Here is a 6,084-nt window from a genome sequence, read left to right as displayed (position 1 = left end):
TCATCTCTTATGATTATTTTTTGGGACGAAAAAACATAAACATAATTTTACAGTATTTAAAATTTGTATATATAAACAAAACCTTTAAAAGTATTCTAATAAAATATTTTAAATTACAACATAAATAGTTTTGAAATAAATAAAATATTTTGGTAAATATTTATTTTAAAATTTTTAAAATATCTCAATTACAAGAAATATTTAATAATAAGTTATAATAAATAACCTTTTTCAGTTGGAATCGCTTAAGCAAATAAAACTAACAAAACTATAAGAACACAATATTAAATATTTCTTGTAATTAAGATATTTAAAATCTTAAAATCAATATTTATCAAAAAATAAAAATATTTATTTACAGGTTATTTATATTGTAATTAAAGTGTTTTATTAGAATATTTTTTGAAGCTTTTAGTGATACATACAAAATTTAAACACTATAAAAACACTTGTGTCTTTTACTCTTACAAAATAATCATAAGATATGGAAGATTACTTGGGAGGGAAAAATAATTAATTTTTATTTTTAATTAAAGGAAGGCATTTTAGTCATTTGACAACATTCAAAAATTTTAAATTAAGCCTCATGGCTTTATTAGGAAATTGTTAAAAGTGTAAGTGTAAAAACTCCTTCTCTAATACATTATAAAACTCGATATAAACCCACTACTATGGTAGAAAAGGAAAACTGTTATGCAAGCTGCCATAATAGAAAAGAAAACGTGTAAACATTTTAAAACTAACAAATAAACTGTGGGTAGAAATCCAAACAAGTTGCATGCAACCAAAGATCTTTCATTTATTCCATCAAACAATTCATTTAATTGGGCCTCCGAGCCTCAGGCTCGGGTAGATAGAGAATTGCACAAAAGCTCATATAGTTATCCACATGAACATAAATTCAAAACTTTGTACAATAACAAGAACAGCCTCCGGCCAACAAAACACGGAAATAACACTTTTTCCAATTTACAATAAGGTCAAGCAATCAAAATATTTCCAAAAGACTCTAAATGTGGCAATATACACTGGTCATACATATACCACAGGCTAGAGGCATTACAGCTTAACCAAGCTCAAGCCTCCACGTCCCTTCCCGAAGACCTACGCCTATAACCTTCACCTGAAAACATTATAACCACTGGGTGAGATGGAAGTCCCAGTAATCAACCTTTCCAATTCAAGATACAAACTAAATAGGTGCTCGTGGGGTGTCTAGTGGGACAGTTAACAAGTAATATTATAAACGATAGCCACGACAAATCATACAAGTACAATGATGCAATCCCATCAACCATATCCCTTACTTTGGGGGATTTTCAGGAGCCGAACCCGGCCTATCTCTCACTATGGGGGACGTAAGGAGCCATAAAAGGCTTATCCCTCACTATAGGAGACGTAAGGAGTCATAGAAGGCTTATCTCTCACTCTTGGGGACGTAAGGAGCCAAAAGGCCTATCCTTCACTATGAGGGACGTAAAAAGCCAACCATCATACATTAATGGAAGCATTACCACGTGGTAGAAATAACTAAATCTCTCACCAAATTCCCAATGCATGCATCATGCTCAAACCGTAATCAAAGAGCAAATATTCATTTCACGATTAATTTCTTTCAGTGGCATATCTTTCACAAGTTCAGGATCCATTTAATATCAATTGAAACCCCACAGGACAGTTTTCCTTTTCGATATACAACATACAATTTGAACACAAATTGTTACTTGGAGCACAAAACATAAATCCACTTACAATACCACAAAAGCATGTACAAAGGATTGAAAAGTGGTTACCTCTCGCCTGAGCAAGAAATAATCAAAACACCAACATGTCCCGTACACCAACAAACACTCACAACAGGTCTACACAAGCACACAAACGCGCAAACACTATGTATTAGTTAACAAACTAATAGAATGGTCAACATAACACTTGGGTACACAAAATTTCCAACCTCAACCAAAACTCTACCCAACTCAAAAGGGTATAACCATCAAGACAACACTCCAAGGTCATGAAAATCTATTAAAACATCAAATCCCCTTTCAAGCATCAATGAAATTCATAACCTTAAGGACCCACTATAGGAATTCAACACCCAAACATCCCATTTGAACAATTAAAATCTTAACAACATTTTAAACCTATTAAACATCCAATTAAACCCTCCTTAACATAACCCAATTCACAAAACTCAAATTCAACCTCCACATTATCATCCTCAATCACAAACCTCTCACTTCCATAAACCCTAACTTCAAAAACTCAACGTTCTTCAAATCCAAGAAAGTTACACCGATTAAATACTTAGACTAACCCAAAACAATTATCTAAACTCAAAACAATTGGTCAAAAGCCTTAATTCCATGATAAAATAGAAAACTCTAGGGTTTCACCATAAATCCTCAAAAATTCCAAAAAGGAAAGTAGATTAGAGGTTAGATTTACTTACTTGAGGTATTGGACCTTTAGAAACACCTTCCCCAAGCCAAGAATGCGAAGCCCTAGCAGAGCACCACTTCCCTCCTTTAGATTTTTTATTTTTCGCACATCAGACCCTTTCCTCGGATTTAAAGACGCGACCTCTTCGTCGTGGCGAACCCAGTAATTGGTCGCGACTAACTAATCCTGAAAGGGATTTTCTAACCTAAAGACCCAAGTTGGTCGAGGCCAAAAACCCATTGCATCACGGCAATAAATTTTTCCCGAGAGGAACTCTTGCTCACCTGACACCTTTCGTCATGACTCCCCCTTAACTTAGTCGCAACGAAAACTTATTCCTGAAAAGAAGCTCTCCCAAAACTCTCTGCTTCACCGCGGCAAACAAATCCTGAGAGAGATTTGTTCACCTGCTCCTCCAACTCAATTTGATCCCAAACTAGACACCAAAAATTTAAGTTTAAACACCAATTGTCCTCAAAATCAGGGCTAAAGGACTATTAAAACTCAGGACATTACAGTAAGCCTTAATTTGGATTTAGGTATTTCAATCAGATTTTATTGGAATTCTCCCTTATTTTAATGATTTTATTTTTCACCATCAAAAGTTCATTAATTTGATGTTGTTTATTTACAAAAATCAGTTATGAAAAATCCATAAGTTGTAGTAGATTCATTGATATTAACATTTATAATCATATGAAAATCTTAAGAGTTAGTTCCAAATATATATGAGAATAAAAACTATTTTAATGTTGATTAATCGATCCAAAATTCATACAATTTGTCAGCTTTGCTAACATGTCCGTGTGGAATAAATTGTTCAAGGCCAAATGTTGAGATAAAATTAAAATTAAAATTTAATTTTAAAGGTAAAAATAATATTTAGTTCTCTAATGTTATATCAGATTTTAATTTGATTTTTTAATCTTATAAAATATCTTTTCAATAATGTTTTGCTGCAACTTGAGTTGCCTGAAATGGGTAATGCTACAATAGCTCAAAAGACTACCAAGTTTAATTAACTTCAATTTTTTTTTTTCATTTTGGTTATGTTACGTTCTGTTTCTTTTTATTCTTGCTATCTCTGGTTAACCTTTGTCCCTAACATCATTCCATCAAGTTTATCGACACACTCTATGTGTGGCTTGAACTTCACCTTCTCAACAAGATTATGCGAAGACTTTTTTTAATAACTCAAAAGTTATCGACTTCGTGGGTCACTACGAGTTGGTGATCTATGGTGGTGCCCTCCTATGTCTCTTATTTTATAAATATTGCTAAGGAGTATCTATTCATGCTCTCTGGGACTTCAAACAGTGTCTAGTTTAGTAGTGTTGTGGCTGGAATTCAAAATGAGACTCAAACTTTAGCCGATCTTTGAGGTGCTGATCATTTTTTGAGTCTATTGGTTGAAGCTCCCTTTTTTAAGTGTTTTTAGGTTAGATTTCAGTTAATCGGTTGTAATGAGTTTTCGTTTTTAGACTTTAGACCCCAACTTGTTCTTAATGGAGGATTAGTTGGTGGTTTATATGTATCATTTTATTGTTTTGTTAAATAAATTGACCTATGTTATACATATTAAGATTGATTTCTAAAAATAATGGCATAAAAAATCATTTGGATATTACTAAATATATTTAGAGGACTAAAAAGACACTTTATAAAATAAAACGATCAAAATTAAATTTTGGGTGAAGTTAAATGATCAAACACCTGTTTTTGCCTTCGTAAAATTGGAAAACTAAAAAAGAAAATGCAGGGCGTAAGGCTAAAGAGTAGTAGAGTCTTGAAGAGGTATATGAACTTCTGTGACTTCACGATGAAGCAAAGAAAATCAAAGTTTCTTGCATCAGCACTAAAAAATAATTATTAATTAATAATGTGTCATTATTTTTTTGCTTTATGATTATAAATAAATAAACCTGTCAATTTGTACGCACAATATCAGGGAAAGACACTTAAGTTACTGATGACAACCCCACACAGCTAGCATTATTGGATTTTGAATGGTAATAACAACTAATTATTTATACGTAACGATGATAATGACTTAAGTGGGATTAATTAAACAGCACAAATCAACTTTTCCCTTTCTAAATAAATTTATACTAACTATTTTCAAACAGTTAGCGTAACATTAATATAATATTGATATTTTGTTACAGATTGTATCATTAATACCGATATTCATATCCATAGCGATATTAAATATAAAATCTCTAGGTAAGTTCTAAAAGAAAAATTGGTAAAAAATCCCTATTTGAAAATTTAATTGGCTAAAAAGATTTGAATTTGAGAGCGTGTAAACATGATCTATGAGTGCAACATATCTTTCGTTATATTCAACATGTCTTCTGTTGTGTGTAAATAACTTTCGTATTAATAATTGTTACACATCATTGATGATATATTATACACAGTGGAAGATATATTAGACTCACAGATCATAGTTATATTTGCTCAAATTCATATGCTTTTAGCTAATTAAATTTTCAACCAGAGATTTTTTACCAATTTTTCCAGCTATAAACAACGTTTATATATAATTATTTTGATTACTCTAAAGCTTTATATAACGTCTTTTTATTCTTTTATTTTTTTTAATACAATTTATTAGGCCCCCAACTTTATGGCCTATTTGACTTTTATTTTGACCCTAAATATAATATTTTAATTTATTTTGTCTCTTATATTTATTTATTTATTCTCAACGTAGTTTTTGTAATAATAGTAGTTCTAGTCAATACACTATAATAACAAGGATATTTTAGGAAAGATAATACATATTTATTACAAATAACTAACTAAATTAATTTTCTAATTAGTCAACTAACTTTAATATTAAAGATCGGAGGTAATATTTCTCTACACATTTTGGCAAAAAAAATATTTGTTTACACGTTAATTTCAATATTCTTAATTAAATTTTTATTAGGGAAAATATCGAAAAAAATGCCTTTTGAATTTTAAAATTCAAAATCAGTCTTGTTTACTATACTTAAATAGTAATTGGCTATAATTGAAAAGCAAATGACAATACATTTTTATAATAATTTCTCGATTTATGCATGTCATCCTTGCACAGGGGCCATGCTAATCTTTTCTGTATCGTTTCAATTTTATCGAATGTCCCCGAAGGGACTTTTTGTAATAATTTCTGATTTTTCATTTAGCAATTTTAGGAGATTTTATTATTTTTTTATTATTAATTATCTCTTATGCGTAACTTGTGTGGAAAATTTTCTACCCTTCAAAACTTGAGAGCGGATTTTTATAGAGGGTTTTTTTAAAACAAATTTTGTAAAATTATTTGTTGAGGGACATTCATTAGTATCTAATAATTCTAATTGTTGTGTAATCATTTAATTATGTATTTTTAATAATAATTTATTGATAAAAGTATATGGGTAGATTCTTATGGGTTAGTGATTTGAGTTCAAAATTCGTATTTATATTCTTAGTATGAGCTTGTTTAAATTCATGAGTTTGTCAATCTTAGTCAATTTATTTTATTTCTTAAATTTATAATTTATTTTTCAAACTATTCCTATTGATCATATAAATGAGGTTTTCGATAAGAATAATTTTCAATATAAATTTATATTTAAGTTAGTTCAGAGAAACTGATGCTTATTTTACATA

General features: G+C 30.1%; 1 non-coding gene across 1 annotated transcript; it reads right to left on the bottom strand.

Moving 5' to 3' along the window:
- Nucleotides 1–5,478: 5,478 nt before the first annotated feature.
- On the bottom strand, nucleotides 5,479–5,584 carry LOC114746470 (U6 spliceosomal RNA). Its single transcript, XR_003740285.1, has one exon. It is a non-coding gene; the product is annotated as a U6 spliceosomal RNA (small nuclear RNA).
- Between the last annotated feature and the right edge of the window lie 500 nt (nucleotides 5,585–6,084).

This window comes from Neltuma alba, unplaced genomic scaffold (genome assembly GCF_004799145.2).
Source record: "Neltuma alba isolate B1F8T4 unplaced genomic scaffold, ASM479914v2 tig00005017_pilon, whole genome shotgun sequence".
NCBI classification, from domain to species: domain Eukaryota; kingdom Viridiplantae; phylum Streptophyta; class Magnoliopsida; order Fabales; family Fabaceae; genus Neltuma; species Neltuma alba.
Note: the sequence above shows the minus strand (reverse complement) of the source record. Positions and strands in the feature narration are given on the sequence as shown.